Source organism: Mastomys coucha, unplaced genomic scaffold (genome assembly GCF_008632895.1).
Source record: "Mastomys coucha isolate ucsf_1 unplaced genomic scaffold, UCSF_Mcou_1 pScaffold13, whole genome shotgun sequence".
NCBI lineage: Eukaryota > Metazoa > Chordata > Mammalia > Rodentia > Muridae > Mastomys > Mastomys coucha.
In genome coordinates this window covers 19,660,589-19,679,316 of record NW_022196895.1, presented here as the reverse complement: position 1 = coordinate 19,679,316, position 18,728 = coordinate 19,660,589, and the positions used below count along the sequence as shown (strand labels likewise).

Here is an 18,728-nt window from a genome sequence, read left to right as displayed (position 1 = left end):
GACTCATGGCTCCAGCAGCATGTGTATAGCAGAGGATGGCCAAGTAGGTCATCAATGGGAGGAGAGGAACTTGGCCCTGTGAAGATTCTATGCCCCAGTACAGGGGAATGCCAGGGCCAGTAAGCAGGAGGGGGTGGGACTGTCAGTGGGGGAGGGAGGAGGGAACAGGGGTTTGTTTTAGTTTTAGTTTTTTATTATTTTATTTTCTTTTTTCTTTTTCTTTTGGAGGGGAACCTGGGAAATGAAATATTGTAAATAAAGAAAACACCTAATAAAAGATAAATAAATAAATAAATAAACATTCTACACCTTTTTACAAAGCCAGTGAGGTATTTATACTCCTGAATTGTGATTACGTCAGTGTTCACAGACATGTGAGCTGTCAGTGTTCACAGACATGTGAGCTGCAGAGTCACATAGTGATGAAGAGAAGAAAGTAAATGGAATTTTAAAGGGAAGTAGTAACAAGAAATCTATTGTTCTTTGAAAAGATACATAGATATTCACAATTTTTCATAACTCTGGGTGACAGAGTCATTTTTATATAATATTTATTTTGCAAAACTGCAAAGTCCAGCTTTACTTCTACAAACAAACTGATATTTGATAATAAATGGTATGTGAAAAATTGAGCATTTTCAGGTATCTTGATATTAATGCCTAATAAAACTATTTCTAGGCATAGTCTTATGTCGTGCAGGCTGGCTTAGACTCATTCTATGGTTCAAACTAGCTCTGAACTCATTATGATCCTGCCTCAGTCTCCAAAATTCTGTAATTGCAAGTGTGAGCCATCATGTCAAGAAGTATGCATTTTTAAGAGTCCAAGTAATACCCAAGCTACCTTAATTCTTGACTTATTGTGAAGGAAATGCTCACTGCTGAGAAAGGGAAAAAAATGAATTTCATTAAACAGGGTGAGATCAACTCAAGTGGAGAAGAGAAGTCAAAGAATATTTATAGAGGTATGACATCCAAGGCCATCGTACAGTGGAAGGCATAAGTAAGTAATGCCATTTCCTAGAACAGATACGGGGAAAAGCAGGCACTTGCCCCTTCTTCCCACCACTTGGAAGCTAACATCTGATTACTGTCAAACAGGCAGTCTTCATTTCTCCCGTCGATGAAATAGAAAAGAATACATTTTCATATGTTCTTGTAGGAATTTTCAGATTCACATTTTAAATACTGGATTTAAACATTTTATTAGAGTCAAATATTTGTTTAAAGATTAACTTTGGTCCCATCTACATTGAAGCTCTTCTCTTTGTGGAGGAAGGAGAGTACTACGTGAAAATCACATAAGGCAGATTTCTTCATTTCCTTAAACTCAAGATTTGGCATATTAAGGGCACGTAATAAATGTATGAAAAACTGACAAATAGTCCAAAGAGTCAAACTTGATTAAACAGCGTTACCAAATATCGGCTTCTTTTGGTCCCAATTGATAACATTCAATTCATCATTAGCCAAAGAGACTTTCTTTTCTTAGCATACGCTGGTAGTAACAGGACATCAATGCTGTGCTTCAAGGCCTTAAATTTTAAGGAAAAAAAAATGAAAGCAACTTTAAAATTTAAGGTCATGAAGTCACACACATAAGGCACCAATACTTTCCTTCTCACGCTGCACTGTCCACTCAGAATCCAGCGTTTTCTCATGACTTGACCGTCATAAGATGATTCATTTTAATTTAGTTTCTCAATGGTTTTCTTTCCTGGTGTGCTATTGAGTGTTCCGGATGAAGTTTGTGTATACATGTGTGCATGTGTGCATGTGTGTTCATTTGTGTTTGTGTGCATGTAGAAGCCAAAAGCCGGCCTTGGGCATCATTCTACAGGTACAATCTGCTTTGTTTGTTTGTTTGTTTCTTTCTTTCTTTCTTTTTTTCTTTCTTTATTTCTCTTTGTGACAGGAGCTCTCAGTGGCTTTGGCATCATTCTACAAGTATAGTCTGCTTGCTTGCTTTATTTATTTATTTATTTATTTATTTTTGTGACAGGGGCTCTCAGTGGCCTGGGACTCTCCACATAGGCTAAACTGACTTGCTATCAAACCTCAAGGATTTGGTTGTCTCTGGCTTTCCAGAACTGGGATTCTGTGTTCTTATTTCCATACATGGCCTTTTTATCTCTGAGTTGTGGAAATAAACTAATGTTTATTACCTCTTGCTTATAAGGTACATAAGCAATGAAGACACAAGCATCTTGCTGAGCCATCCACACAGCCTGAGCATGCGTGGAGGATCCCTAATGTTTATTACCTCTTGCTTATAAGGTAAGCATCTTGCTGAGCTATCCACACAGCCTGAGCATGAGTGGCGGATGCTATGAACGTCCACATGCTTTGACTGTCCTTGGCCTAAAAACCTCTCTGATAATGTGCAGCCGACTCATTCTACTTTACCACTAACATGTGCCCTGTTATCAGTTGTCCTTACTTGACAATAAAATGAACACTAATCTAACTTTTTCAGAAGAATAGCCCCCAGCAGAAAAGCAAATATTTCCTGATTCTACTTGGCATTTAGCACCATTAGGGATAACTATGCTAGGTCAAAACATATAGGATAAATATAAGTAAATGAAGAAAACAGGAACCATCTAAGAACACCAGCCTTGGAAACAGTCAATTATTCATTCCTTAGACCTCTAATGCCATTAGAGATGTTGGGAACTTCAGGTGAAAATTCAAGAGCAACAAGCACTCTGGGAAAAGAAAAAAGGACTTTCACACACTGCACTAGCATATGGCAGTCCCAGAGGCTGTGAGGACGCTTGACTCAAGTGTTGGTGATGACCATCTAAGGAGTGTACAGGTGACAAAGACTGACACTCTGTGACAGACCTTGCTGGGGATGACACCATCTTATTCTGAAGGCTTCTGGAGTTCTCTAATCACCAGTGATTGTGGGTCTTAGAACACAGGTGTATTTGTCCAGCATAAGACATGTCCACTGGGTGGTAGGGGTGTTGGAGGGGACTAGAAGCAGAGGAATAACTGTAATAATAAAAGAATAACCAATAAGACAATGAAAACCCAAAGCAGAGCAAGCAGAAAGGAAGCCGAGGGCGGAGGAGATTAACTTACAATAGTCCAAAAAGATGCGGTAATACTAAATATAGGCACGGAGAAAGCCGGGAGAGTCAAGTGTTCTGAAGAGCTAAAGTGACTGGAGTGGGTGGATTAGAGATTGAAGAGATTATCAAGGACAGTGGCCTATGAGGGACAAGCGAAAGTGTTGCTCAGTATTGTAGACAGAGCATGAGAAGCTGGAGGACGTGGGCCCTCCAGTCAGTGAGCATATGTAGTTTTCTCTAAGACATCTTCAACCAATCAGAGCACAACTAGGACATGAGGGACAGATAAATCATTAAAATTGCCCCAAATCGTCATCAGTGGCAATAGCAGGCTATGCAGGCTGTGGAAGAGGAAGACATGTTCTAAGGAAAGGTAACTATTAGTTCAGTAGAGGGAGCAGTCATCTCTTGTAGCGGTCATGACATAGATACTTGGACCCAGAGCTCTAGTCAGGTAAGTAAAAGTGTCAGAAATATAAAACAGGGTAGAGTTAATCACAACCTGAGAGCTTAGCAAATGGAAACGTAGAAATCGGGGTGCCCTGTGAGCCTGGCCACCTGAGTTTGCTTCCTGCAACCCACATAGAGATGGAAGGAGAGAAACGATTCTGCGAAAGCTAATCTCTGACGTCCGCGCAGGTGCCATGGCATGTGTGCATGCCATCCTTCACACACGTACACAGTAAAAATAATAGATAAAAATCTTACAAATTAGAAAGCAAAGAGATGAGTTAAACTTTAGGGCTCAAAGTTTTGCCCCTTGGCATATGACTAATTGGGTAAACGACTGTCAAACAGTTTCCTCTGGTGGCATGACTGACTTCATTAATACATCAAAGTCTTTGGCCAAGTATATGCTGGGATCTAGAAAGACCATATCCTCTACTGAGACACAGTGAACTTGAATGAGCCTTTGCTTGTGAGGCCTACATGTGGGCTCCCTTCACAGAGAGAGCTCATGGTCCCTGCACTTTGCTGAAGATATTTCCAGTCTGCCACCTGCCGCCTTCTCTGCAGAAAACCATCATCCTAATTAGGTCTCCGATTACCTCTCCAAGTGATGTCTAACACCCATTCATTTATTCATTTTGAAATATAAGTAGCCCAAGCTACACCAACTTGCAGTGAGCCTGCAAACTTTGACTACCAAATGCTAGAATTATAGGTTAGTGCCACCAGGTTCGATGACTGACTTTCAAGATACATTTTCAACATAAAGTGAAGTTATGTCATGTATTAAGGAGACAAGACACTGAGAGTGAACATGCAGTGGGCAATAATAACAGAGACATACTCAGTAACATGTGAGCTATAATCAGCAGATACATTCCATAAGGCCACAATCTTTACCACATCCAAAGGAATACATTCCAAGCTTTCTATCTCATTATGGAACTAGGAACAATGACCCAACAGTGGGGGACACATATTTAATCCCCCTGTCAGTATTGGACACATTGATGGAAATTCTTACATGTTAGAAATTTGAACTTTAAGTTTTTCTTTTAACGTAGTGAAAACCAAAAAGCCAAATCTCAATATAGCAAGAAGTAAATAGTGGTCTACCTGAATCAAGTGTATAAATGACAAGGTTGTGTGTACATATCTCTGTGTGAACTGCATTCTGCTTCGTACAGTCACAAATTTATGCCAGTCTCATTCTTAATGTCAGCTGTTCAGGACATAGCCGCCCATACACTATTAACAGCCACTTGAAATGACTAGGAAAAATTTGCTAAGTTACTGTCTGCTTATAGGGAATGGAGAGTAATTTGCAATTTGTACAATTTAATCGGTTAATTCTAAGGATCACTAAACACTAGCTGTAATTTAACAAACTGCCCAATAACTCTTCCAAGGATAAAGATTTCTAACAAAACACACACATTTCCAATCCATAGAGGACAACTTTACAACACACTGGATAGGTTCTTCCTCACAGAAAGGTCTTGGGTACTGAGCCTCATCATTTCTTAGGGACTTTGAAGGAGAGGGAAGGTAGGAGGAAACTGGACACACAAGGCTCTGCAGACCACTTCTGGGCTCTGATAATTTCACATTTTGTTTGTCCTTGCTATGCTGCTCAGCAGTCCTAAGTTTAACTCTGTCCTTACAATACCTACCTTCTCGGCTTAGAAGAGTGACATACTGACATACTACATCACTTTTTATTATCAAAGTTGTGTGATGAGCAATATTAAACCATTCACTGCTTGCATCTATTTCAGTCTGGTTTATTTGGCAGAGCAAACCCAGGCTAGTTACACGGAACCACTATTTAGCCCCACATTCTGTCAGGAGAGCGTCAGCAGGCTTATTTTCCCCATATAAAGGAGAATATCCAATTCTCACCATGCACTCTGTGACTATTATGGACAATATTTATTCAGAAGGAATGCTGTGTGAGTTTGGGAAAGCTGTCGCTAAGAGGAGAGGGAGAAGTCATTTGACCAAACAAGAAACAAAACCTATACATGGGCAAAACACGAGGAACTGAAGTTTGCTCTTCTCCTTGTGGTAGAACATTTAAATAGCCAAAACACAGCGTGGCAATTGTAAATTTAATGTCTCTTTCCCTCCCTCCTTTTCTCTGGAGTTCTTTATAATCAGAACGCCCCCATTCACTTAGCAGATACCAGCTCTTTTGGAGAGGTACTGCTTAGAATTAATGAGGTAATGCCCCAAAACAACTGCTATTAATACATTGTTTTCTCTGATAGAGGCTGCCTGCGTTTTCTCTTCAAAGATGGGGTGTTTTCTAATGGTGTTGGAACACCACAAGAAAAGAGTTCTCTGTTTTTTTTCTTTGAAACATTTTGTTTTCATCATCTATCTTTGAACACAGTTGCCATCCCAGGGAAGCTGTACTCCATTTAACAGAGTATTCTCCCCCATAATTCCTAACTCCACAAGCCTTAGGTGCGTGAGGGTTAACAGCAAAGCCTACAGGCTTCACTGAAGTTACAACTCTGAAATGCAAACTTGCAAACAGCCTCACACAAATACTGGGTTTCCTTCTGCCACTCAGAATGCCCAAGGCCATCTGCTTCCAGAAAGGAAAGGAGTTTCATCCAGACACAATGAAATCTCCCCCATCTTTCATTCATACCAACTACAAAGCAAAAGTCAACATCCATCCACCTTCCCAGAGACGCAGCTCCAAGTACCAGTGTTCTCACTTACCCTGGATCAGGTTCAGCATCCCCTCTTCAACCTTTTTAGTGCCAGCTCATCTAGAGCATCCAGTGATTGCTAGCACATTCATGGGAGAACAGATTTAGCCAAATGGTTAATTATCCCTGAGATCATAACTAACTCTGAAATTCTAGGGAGAGACAGGAGTTTAAAAACCCGGCTTCCAGTTTCTGGCGTCCACTGTGTCTATCTTTAACTTGAAAACGATTTGGTTTCACATTCCACTGAAGTCCCACTGGCAGATGCCTTTGGTAAACTCACCAATGGCAGGCTTTCAAAGGTCTCCCTCGGCCCCTCCCTTCCAGGGAGCTTCCGCCCATTTCTTCCAAAGCTGGTTTACTTAGCTGTCCTTTTACCTGTCTCCTCGTCGGTAAAAGGAACTGCGTTCATTGAAGGCTATTACGGAAACCTTTGCATGCTGAAGATCGGCTGAGGACTCGCTGGCTTCCCCTGCCATCACCCCACCCCCACCTCACGGCCAGAAACCAACTGACTTCCAAACTTGGCTGCCTGAAAAAGAATGTCCTCTGATTGGCATTCCTGGAGGCAGAGAGCCAGGCAGCCAGAGCTTGGCAAATGGCTTCCCAGGGAAATACAGCACAAACAAGGAACTTTCCTGAATTTGTATTTCAGTTTAGGGAAACTCCAAAGACTATGTTCAAACATTAAAGATATTTTGGTTGGAGTTCATGCTTGTGTTTTTTCTACCTGCTTATCATTTTACCCAGAATAACTAGGGCTACAGAGAAAGAGCAAGACAGCAGAACTATTGTCGAACATGGAATAATGTTTGGGGACTCATTAGAAAATGAAAAAAGCCACAAAGATCATTTCACAGTGCCCTAAGGACCCAGGCCAGTGGGTGGACTTCCAGAGAAAGAAAATAAATGCTTATAGGAATTGTAGAACTAACTTCAGTTGGCTTTTAGAACAGGGAAGAAACACTTGCTTTTCCCAGGAAGCCTTCTTTTTTCAGGGTTGTCTTATAATACTTTAGCACACACTGGGAAACAAAGTGTGTGTATGTGTGTGGTGTGTGGTGTGGTTGTGGTGTGTGTGTTGTGGTTGTGGTGTGTGTGTGTGTGTGTGTGTGTGTGTGTGCATGTGTGTGAAGGGAAATTAAGTGTCTTATATTGCTGTGATAAACACAACTGTCCAAACCAATCTGGTGAGGAAAAGGTCTATTTGGCTCACATCTCCCAATCACAGCCTGTTTTTGAGAGAAGTCAAGGCAGAACTCAAGTAGAAACCTGGAGGTAGAAGCTGTGGAGGAGTCCTGCTTACTGGCTTGTTCCCCAGCCCTTGCTCAGCCTGCTTTCCTATTTAATCCAATACTAACTGCCCTGGGAGGGCACTGCCTACAAGATTTAGGTCTTCCACATCAATCCTTAGTCAAGAAAATGCCCCACAGATTTGCCTGCAGGCCAATCTGATGGTGAAAATTCCTCATTTGATATTTCTTTTTCCATGATTCCATCATGTGTCAAGTTGATCATCCTCATCAACAACAACAAAAACAAATAAACAAAAAGAAAAAACTCAACCAAACAAAACAACTCATCGGCCCACTGGGTGAACAGAAGAGCTAGGGAGCAAAGAACATTCATCAAACAGAGCCTGACAAGGACGAGTCATGGACATGTCTCTCTAACACCATACAGAACCCGTGTTTAACATTCACTTATTGGTCACTGGGTTCCAAATATTATCGGTTACTGAAAACACGCTTCTTTTTTGTTCAGAGTAGTGTATGTACTACATGCAACTCGATGGACCATACAGCCTCTTCAGCGGCCTGGTGAAGGCATTCTAACTTTGGGGGCTGCATGAGTCACAGGATGAAGCATTGCCAGGTCTTAGCAACTGTCATCTGGCTGGGATCACAGTGGTGGTGTGGCTGCAGCTGCTCCTTGGAACTCACAAGGATATCTCAGAACACATTCAATGGCAAATGCTTGATCCTAGGTCACAACTTTCTAATTCAGCCAACTAATTTCACTGGCTTTAAATCTTTTCTTGTTGTTGTTGTTGTTATCTTCTCCCACAGCTAGAACATCATTATTTTAAAGGACCACAAGGTAAGAACCACTGGATTGATTGTCAGTGTGCATTTATTTCACTTGTATTTTGATGCCTAAATATGTTGGTGGCCACCAACTACCTGCTCCTTCACCTAACTCCATTCCTAGATGCCTAAACAAAAACTTTGCAAGGGAGGAAAAGGAGAAAGAATCGTATTTTATTCTTTAGCCTCACGTATAAAAGTACAGGCAAAACAGGGACATCTACAATTTTCCATCCTGGTTCCATAATTGGAAGGATCCATTATCACAAGCAGGTTTCTGCTTCAAGAAACATTCTTTGAGTGTCCATGGTGTGCTCACATTTATGAAATTCGCAAACTAGTTCCCATATAAATAGGAGGAAATAACTCCCTGGCACAGAGAGCAGCCATCTCTGTCCCAGACTCTTTTTCTTTTACACAAGGCACCATGAGTTAAGAAGAGGGTCTAGGGTTTGCAGTCAGCCCTGGTTCGTGGGCAGCACAGTGCTCAACTCTTCTGTCTTTAGACTCACACTACTGTGAAACTGATGCTAAGGAGGTGCCCATTTAATCCAAAACGCCTCCTGTGGAATACTGCAACATCTGTATGTTAGCCTGTGGGGACATGGGTATTTATTGATCTTTTTTGTAGACAAATCGACTTGTATTTTTCTTTCTAAAAACATTTTTTAAAACATTTTACTTTTTTGTGTATGAGTTTTTGCACATGTATGTGGGTGTACCCTGTGCTTATCCAATGCCTTTGGAGGCAAGAAGTTATTGGATCCCCTGGAACTGGAGTTATGGATGGTTATAATCTGTCATACGAGTGCTGGGAACTGAATCTGGGTCTACCGTAGGATCATCGAGTGCTCTTAATGTCTGAGCATCTCTTTACCTCCTACATTGTTCTAAATAATTCTAGGAAAAACATCCCTGTTTTTTGAGCAATGAACTGAGATTGTATGAAGTTTGTATTGTATCATGTATTGTGTAGCACCTTGTATAATGATCCCAGTCATTATATATGTGCGCATGTAGATTACGCCAAATATAAACCGGACATATTTATTAAGGTTCCTTGTACTGGTTTTACAGCTTATAAGAGCAACTGAGAGAAAAAGAAATGTTGTTTCTAATTGAATCTTTACTGGCTCTTATTCAGAGAATAATATTCCTTCATTGGATGAATTATATATAAAAAAAAAGGAAGAATTAAAGTTCCCAATGTTATCCAGACTTGTGGTTTGATCTCCACACATTCTAGAAGTCCCAGACACGGTCATCAGAGTCTTAGTTCAGCCACAAGGTTAAGTGAATAGAATGAAATGATTTTCTTTTCTCTACTAACCTTCACAAGGCAATTGATAAGATTTATAATGGCTGGAACTGGTTCTTTATCATGAGTAAATGTTGTCTTGCTCTTTAGTAAGAGCTAACATGAGACTTGGGATTGATCAGAAAAATAGCTTCCAGGGCTTGCTTCCAAAGAACACTGGGGACATAACTGGCAAATCAGATACCTCTGACTTATCATGAACAAGCAGTTAATCTTTCTTTTATACTCCAGAATAGAATGTACCAGTATAGTTTTGAGGAAAAGTAGCACTCATAGTTCCCTTACAGTGGAGGATAATGGCTTAGGCTTAGGTCTTCACTGACCTGTGATGTGTCTGTATATATTTGATTCTGTGTTACTCAAAAGCAAATGGACATGGCCAATATTTGCTTTCCCTGTGCCTTAGGAGATGAATGGAGGTGATATTTAGAAGTGATAACTTTACAGTTGATTTCTTTGATTTCTTCTTTTGGGGACAGGCTAACCTGGAACTTGCTATGTAGACCAGGTTGGCATCAAATTCACAGAGATCTTCCTGCTCCTTTCTCATGAATGCTACCACATCTGACTTCAGTTGGCTTAATTATTTTTGTATCTTTTTTTATTTATTGTGTTACCAGCAATATACATTTCTTTACAAGGGTCACACATTTTGATTTTTGAAAACAATTGGAGCTATAAATTGATATAAAATGTTATATTTTATTATGCACCTCATAACATTTTAACATATTTAAAGACAGATAGCATTAATATAAGAATAGGATTTTTCTCCCTGAAGGAAGGAAAATAATTATGAAGGTGCTTATTAAAAAATCAATTGAAGTAGACACTATCCAAGACATTAGGAAAACCATAAACAACCGACATTAGAAAAGAGGAGCCTTAGTCAGAAGGTATTCAGAGTAACGGCATGCATGCATATTCTTATTAAAGTCCAGACAAATGCCATTATGCCTTGCAGTGAACTTATATAGGTAACCTACATGCCCATCATTGACTCTGACTCTCAATAAGCTAAGATGTGGAGAACAACTGAAGTGTGGATCAGCAGAGGACTTAATAAAGACATTTTAGCATATGCACTTACGTGTAATATCATATAACCCAAAAGGGGAAGAAGAACCTCATATGTGGCACCAAGAATCTAGAAGATGTTACTCTAAGAAAATGAGTCAACTAGAAAAATGTAAATTCTCACCAACATAAGAAATCTAAGAAAACAAATGGACATCAAACACAAACCATAGGAAACAAAATGGTGGTCACAAGAGTAGATAGAGAATAGGGAAGGGATGTGAAAAGTAGGCTGAAAGTACTACATGTGTTATGTAGTATGGGTAAGTTAAAGATCTAGCCTAAGAGTTAGATAATAATATTGTTCTATAAACTGTTAATTTACCAAGAAATTGCATTAACTGCATGAGATGACAGTGTACTCCTTTGTATGACTTTAGTAACCGTGTCTCTACTAATATCAAGAATATCATGCTACACACTAAGCTATATAACAAAAATGAAAGCATGAGTGTATTATACAGACATTATCAGACAAAATTTGGTGAAATAGATTCCTTTTCAGGTGCCTGACTTGTGAAAATCACTCCAGTCATGAAAAGGCTATATGTACAAATGGACTTATAAGTTTTGTAGAGGCTGGACAGGTGGCTCAGTGGTTAAGAACACATGCAGGATTTTTTTTTTTTCTTTTTACAGAGGATCGGAGTTCTGTCCCCAACACTCATGATGCACAGCTCATAGCCATCTGTAACTCCAGCTCCAGAGGACTCTACGCCCTCTTCTGGTCTCTTTGGGCACTGCAGTTACATGCACATTAATCCATACTCATAAATAAAAAAGAAAAAATCTTTATAATATGCACCATTTAACTGCATAAATTGTTGTTATGATTGAATTTGTCCACTGACTAGAGTTGCGTTTTTTTCTTTGCTGGTTCAAAGTCAACTCTAGCTGGAGCATGGCCATCATATCCACCACTAATTGAAACACTGGTCATAGAAAGACACTTTATATATGCCATACATATATTGAATCTCTGTCAGCACTTACCATATCCAATACTTCTTATAATCCATTTATAAGCTTTTTGTTTTTGGTGTAAGCATTGAAACATGTAATGTCATCTTTCTGAACCTGCATACATTTTCATAGTCAAGTATCCAGTCCACACTTATACCCCAACTGAATAACTGGTTCTAATCTGAGCATTTAAAGGCATCCAGGGTAGAAATAGGGCAATTCTGTTTCCTGTGATCCAATAAGGAGACAGTTGGTATGCAGACCAGATGCGTTGTCACACATCCAGCTGCTCATTTGGGAGCAGGTTTAGCCAGATGAAAACATGCTGTGAGCATGTTTCAAACTTACTGCTTGCTTGGCTGAGAATCTTTTGTTCAAAGGGATTGTTTAACAGTGACAAGACCCAGCTCCTTGAGGAGATGCTCACACGTCAGACCAGCTCATAGAGAGCTTGAATGCTTGCAATTATTTTCAAATCTTTCCTCCACATTATTAGTTTGCTTTACAGAATGCAAAGAAATACAGGTGGATAGCCTTCATTGGCAACAATTAATGGAACATTTCAAAGAACTAGTAGCTAGGAGTGGAGATGTTTTCAATGTGAAGAAGTGATACATGGTTGATCACAGGAGACCTAAATTATATATTTTATATCATGAGCATGATTGAGATGACACTTTGTGTCTCACAAACACTACATAGTAATTAAGTTTTAAAATATTTAAACAACTACTATCTCAGCCATTTCAGGAACTTTTTTTTCACTGACTTGACTGGTTGTATTGGCTTTTCACCCCCAACTCATCTCTCCTCTTTGCAACAAGAAAATGCTCATGGCACACCTTGGTGTAGCACTCGTTTTTATTTCCCCACTTATAGTGTTGGAGACTCAAGGAATTTTTGAGTGTTATTTTAGTTCTGGGAACTTTGATTTACTTTTAGAGTAAATTATAACTCACACTCTCTGTTCCTTTGTTCTGAAACCAAAAGCTTTGAGTTGGATATTGCAACTCTTGTCCCAATTTCCTAGTAACTTCTCTCTTATTCCATTTCCTTTTCTCTTCTCTCTTCTGTTGAATGCATTATTTCTATGAACATATTTTTAATTTCCAAGAATTTTGTCTCTAATTTTTCCCATGATACTGTGTTTAGTATCATGGGCACATCTTCTTTTCGAATATCTGTAGCAACGTATTTTAGACTTTTTTGTGTGTTTACTATAAAATCTGTTCATTTTACATCTTTGTAGTTCATTTATATACTCTGCTCCCTTTATGTAGGTTGCTTCTCCATACCTGATGTTTCTAAGTTTCTGCTTAGCCCCCACACTATGGCAAGTAGAATGATATCATAGAATAATTAGATGATGCCACACAAGAGGACACAGGATGATGTCATAGGATGGTTAGATGATGCTGAGCTGTTTCACTACAATGTCCTTGTGAGACACTGAATTTCTATACTGTTAGGTAATCAGATGTTTCACACAAGTGTCCTCCACATGTTTGTGTCAGGATGCTCTGGAAGTAAACCTGAGTGCTGCAACCTTAAGATGTGACCTGAAGGAGATGTCCTGAAGCAAGTGGGGATTTGGCACCACCTGCTTTGGTGTTCAGAGTTCAGATTCCCCCTGGCTGCCCAGAGTCCAGGGCACATCTCGCATATACTTACTGCTCATCTTCCTAGATTTGTTGGGTCTGTGACTCTCTGTTTGAGTTAATCTAGACAATAATTCCAGATGTGTTTCATACAGAGTGGGGAGGTAGTTGTCAGCCTATGTGGGCTTGACAAAGGTAGTGGACCTCCACTTGTTCTTTCTGATTTTCCATGTCTCTTGTTTAAAACCCCCAAAGCCTCCCCTAGATTCAGTTATCCTCTTGCCTCCAGTCACTGTGCCTTCCTAGCACACTCGATGGAGCCTTGGGCTGCTTCTTGGTACATTTCCTATGCAGGTATCCATGTCTCCACATTGATCGCTAAATCAAGCATCGTTCATCCATTTCCTTCTCATTAAAACATGTCAGTAGTTTGGGGTTTTGCATTTTTTCTTTTTCTTTATCCCAGTAATTTCTTAGAAAGTGAGTGAGTGAGTGCTGTTCAGGGAGGGTGGGGTAGAATTGGGTGTGTCCCATCATCATTACAGCTGTGATTTTCTGCCTTTTACTCTTCAGTATGGTCTCAACAAAGGAACTGATGATGAGCTGATGTTCAAATGGTTCTACCCAATAAAATTAGCAGGTGTGTGTGTGGTAGGGAGGGGTATAACACTTTATATTTTTTCACAAACACGTTCAATGCTAACATCAAAGTTAAACACCACAAGGAATATAATTATTTGTGTAAGACATGTTGAAGCATAACATTCAATTAATGAAATCATTTTATTCTGAAGTTACTTGTAGTCCCCTGTGTAGAGATTTTCACCATATTTATGTGGCACTAAATCTGCAAGCACATATATAATTATGAATAATTCTCCTATTTGTAAGATCTGTGTATCTTAAAAAGTAAAATGGATTTTCTTTTTGGTCTGGGAAGTTCTGTCCAGATAATTGAATAGACCACAACAAATTCAAGATAAAGAAAATTATCTTGCCGGGCGGTGGTGGTGCATGCCTTTAATCCCAGCACTTGGAAGGCAGAGGCAGGTGGATTTCTGAGTTCGAGGCCAGCCTGGTCTACAGAGTGAGTTCCAAGACAGCCAGGGCTATACAGAGAAACCCTGTCTCGAAAAAAAGAAAAAAAAGAAAAAAGAAAAAAAAAAGAAAAAAAAAAGAAAATTATCTTAAAGTATTCTTCACAGTCCATTTGTGTTTTCTTTTGATTGGAAGACAATTAAAAAAAAATCTCACTGTCAAATCATATTCTTTCCAATTGTCATGGCCATCAGCACATGGACCACATTGTGCGTTTTGGGTTTGAGGGGTTTTTGTCTTGAATGGTTTTGTATATGAGCTCTGCCTCTCATGTTAATTTGGTGACAGCAGATTTCCAGAAGATATATTATGTTCTACTTGGTCAAAATGAAATTGGGTCTTTGGTTCTCCAGTGGCTTAAAAACATGATTGTGAAGTTTGTTTCTTGGGGGCAGATATGCTTGCAAGGCAAATGTAGGATCTGTAGTTGAGGCTACTTATAACATTCTCAGTATTTGGAACAGAAGTAAAAGCTAGAAGCATAAACATATAACCTGTCTAAATATTTTAAAGTTATAAATCAGACTTAAAATCCATTCAATCATATAATTTATTCTACTTTGATAAATGCATCTTGAGAGTGGTTTTAATCAATATCAATATTAGAACTTCCTGTTCATCAGGTACCCACTGCTTTTAATTGTCTTCCAAGGTGGATCTTCCTCTAGCATACAGAGTTTGAAGCCCTGGGGAGGGTGGGTCCCTGCTGTGTGAATGCTGAGCACACAGACCATTCTATGCTCAGTGGATAAGCAAGCGGGAGTGGGAAGAGTGGTGGTGTCTGGACGGCTTCTTTGTCTGGGCTGACACATTAAGAGGACTTCAGTTTGAACTTGTCCTCTAAAAATCATTATCAAGGTGCATTTATCAAAGTAGAATAAATAATGTGGCTTAATGGATTGTAAGTCTGGTTTATAACTTTAAATATTTAGACATTTTGTACATGTGTGTTTTTAGTTTTTACTTCAGCTCCATATCCTGGGAGTGTTATAAGTAGGCTTAGCTACCAAGGCGCCCACATCTGCCTTACAAGCATATCTGCCCCAAGAAACAAGCCTCATAAGCATGTTTTTAAGGTACTACAGTACCAAAGAACAAACCAAAGAAAATGAATATGTTAATGGGGTTAATTCTTTTTGCACAGAAGAATTCTGTAGTTTTTACAATTCTAAGGCAGACCTGTTACAGGGTCAGGAAAGAATATAACCTGGAATGCTACACTCCAGCATCCTTATAACAAGTTTTAAGAGTTTTTATTGATGGTCTCTTTCTAGGCTCTTACTTTTTTGAGAAGTAGATAGAGGTTGTCATAGAAGCCATCAATGTCCCTCTTTCTCAACTGTAAGTCTGCCGTCATCATAGTCATTGACACCATTGCAAAATTCACTTTCTTGCCCTGTACAAATAGATTTCTTTGTGCTCATTGACAGGATCAGAGCAAGGAAAGCATTTGGTTCCATCCTTGACTGTGACTGACCTTTGTTTAAGTCTGATGGACTACCTGTCTTGGTTGTCAGCTGTTGACTTGGGTTCATACTAGAATGTTCTGGGTTTCCTGCAGTCAGTTGTGTCCAAGAGAAGACAGTAATCTGAGGTAGTTCTGTGACCATAACTTGTGGCATAACTAAAGGCACAGGTTTGGCTACAGCTTGCCCTGGAGCCACAGTGGTGGGGCTGGTCTCTCTGTGCTTATGGGCTTTGTCGGGGCTCTGAGATTTCCCATTGGATGTGCAGAAACAGATAATGGCACTATGCTCTCACAGATAGCAAGCAGATTCCCATATAATGGAGGAAGAAGGAGCTTGACTGAGGTTTCACTCGTGTGAAGAAAATGCTAACATTTCTGATTGGCCCCGTCACTTTAAGGAAGTTTATGAAGCCCAGGAGAGCTATTTACTGAAGGTCAGACTTTAAAAAATCATTTAAAACGCTGAGACTGCAGGCAGTTATCTAAAAACTGAATAAGCTCCATTCTTTATTGAAGTTAAAATAGACTTGTAGGGAAAAATAAGGAAGAGAAATGTAAACACACAGGCCTGCATGAGGCGGAGCTGGCATTCAAGATGGATACAGTTACTAAAGGAGACATTGGAATCCATCCTCTAGGCGTTCACACCAAACTAAACTTATTCACATCACAGTGTAAAATAACTATAGATATTACTTAAGAAAAGTTTAGATACAAAAATCTAGGCTTTAAGAAATGAAAGCCTAGGGATAATAACTGGGCCGTGGAAAAAGATTAAAGATAATAATAATAAAAAAAGAAGAAATGGAAGCCTAGTTGTTCACAGAGATGAGGATGTAAAGAAAGAGTGAAGTCAATGTAGGGAGGGGGGCCATGTTTGGAAAAGACTGTGCTTGAGTAAGAAAGAGCCTCAGAAAAGTGTTTGTTGATGTTGACCTGCATTGTGGTCACTAAATGTTATAAAAGGACAAGAAATGGGAGACTACTTAGGTGAGAACCTTTGGAGAAATGTACACTACTAATCAGACGTTTTCTTACAGATAACAAGACAAAACAACAAAAGAGATGTGTGAAGTTAGCTAAGATGGATATACCCACACAGCCTCTTGACACTCTTGAGAGCAACGATGGAAAGAGAAGTTTGAAATCTCAACAAAAGTTGGAAGATGGACCTAATAAAATGAAAGAAAGAAGTCCTCACAGGGCAGACAGAGGTTAGAGTGAGAGGACAAATGTTTTACATCAGATAGGTACATCAGCCAAGCCCCAGAGAAGCCGGATGCCTGTAGAGAGCGATTGTTCCCGTCTTGTACTCTTTAAGTAGTAAAAGCATCGCATTGTGATTCTATTAGTTAGACCGTCATAGCATTAAGAAAAGCAAGGTTTCTTTCATGAACAATACAACTGTACACTTTTGAAAATTGAAAGGCAAACTCTGCTCAGATCTATTCTTCCTTTTGAAAGTCCTTCACTGCCCCCACAGTTTAAGAATGTGAGGAAAGTGTTACAGCGAGTCTGTCTGTGATCACAGACTTGCACTCGTAGTTCAGCTCTGTGGTTGTTAATCTTCATCGTTAGCTGGATTTAGAATGACTATGAAACACACATCTCAAGGTGTCTCTGAGGGTTTTCCCAGGAGGATTCAACTGAAGAAGATCTACGTACCCCAGGTGTAGACTATTGGGCATAGGTGACACTGTTCCTGGCTAAGTTCTAGGATGAATATAAAGAAGGCTACATGACCAGAAGCATCCATTTCTCTATGCTTCCTGATGTCTATGTTATAGACAGTTGAGCCAATATGTAGGTGCTGGGAACTGAACCTAGACCCTCAAGTAGCCAATGCTCTGAACCACAGCCATGTCTCTAGTTCTGATTTAGTTGCTTTTACCAGGTATTTCAGCACAGCAACAAGGAAAAGCAACTGATAGAAGATCCTATTGTGCCACTCCATAAGATGGATACACATTTTACTTGAACTCTCACGAGTGCAGCGAGTGTTAAGGGTTAACATTTGTGTTTGGAAAGATCATGAGTTTAATACAAAATCATGGGTTTGCTTTGATCTACATTGCTTAGCTGACAGGAATAGCTTTGATTAATTAATTATTACATAATAAGTGATTACCTTTATGGGTATGCAAAATATTCCCTATAAGGTCCTGTGTTTGAACATTTGGTCCCTAGTCAGTCTCCTGTTTGGAGAAGTTGTGAGCATTTCAGAAGTAGGTGCCTAGCTGGAGAAAGTGAATTTCTAGCGAACTGGCTTTGTATTTTATAGACTGACCTCATTTCCTGTTTCATTTCTACTTCCTGGTCTGCCTGGATCATCAGGGTCCTGTCACCACAGTAAAGACTTGATGTTGCTCTCAGACCTCACACTGTGAGCCAGAACACACCCTTCCTTCCTAAAACTGTGAATTAGGTATTGGGCACAGTGCAGGGCGAAGGAATTAATACCATTGTATTGGAGACTTGTTTTTATAAGAATGATCGTAAATGCTTTAAGTATGTATTTGTGGAACTTCAAATCAGAGAATGAAAAACACAGGACAAAAGAGAGAAAGGAGAGGGATTTGGGGACAAACAGAATAAGTGGCATACAGTGGGGGAAGGGCAGAATGAACACCGAATTGAAACACTGACTGGTATGGTTGTGATCTTGTATTCCTCAACGGTTTGTGTGTTGGCAACTTGGTCATTGCCTGGTATGGCGGCAGTGTGGACCTCAGATGGAGTTAAACTGGGAGTTCCTCAGGTCTCTGGGGACATCATCTTTGTTGTTGTTGTTGTTGTTGTTGTTTTTGTTTTTTCAGGACAGGGTTTCTCTGTGTAGCCCTGGCTGTCCTGGAACTCACTCTGTAGA

The 18,728-nt window shown here is 39.7% G+C and overlaps 1 protein-coding gene across 21 annotated transcripts in view; it reads right to left on the bottom strand.

The window, feature by feature from the left end:
• The window catches only part of Dtna (dystrobrevin alpha), a 342,328-nt gene that overhangs the window by 237,062 nt on the left and 86,538 nt on the right, over window positions 1–18,728 (bottom strand). Inside the window, exon 1 of one of the 21 annotated variants that reach the window (XM_031365096.1) lies at window positions 6,632–6,714. The exons of 15 other annotated variants lie outside the window; for them this stretch is intronic. The gene's annotated coding sequence lies outside the window, so the exon portion shown is untranslated. Of the gene's footprint in view, window positions 1–6,263; window positions 6,487–6,536; window positions 6,558–6,631; window positions 6,715–18,728 lie in introns of those variants that run through there. 5 more of the 21 variants (XM_031365097.1, XM_031365103.1, XM_031365095.1 and 2 more) reach the window with 5 other exon arrangements.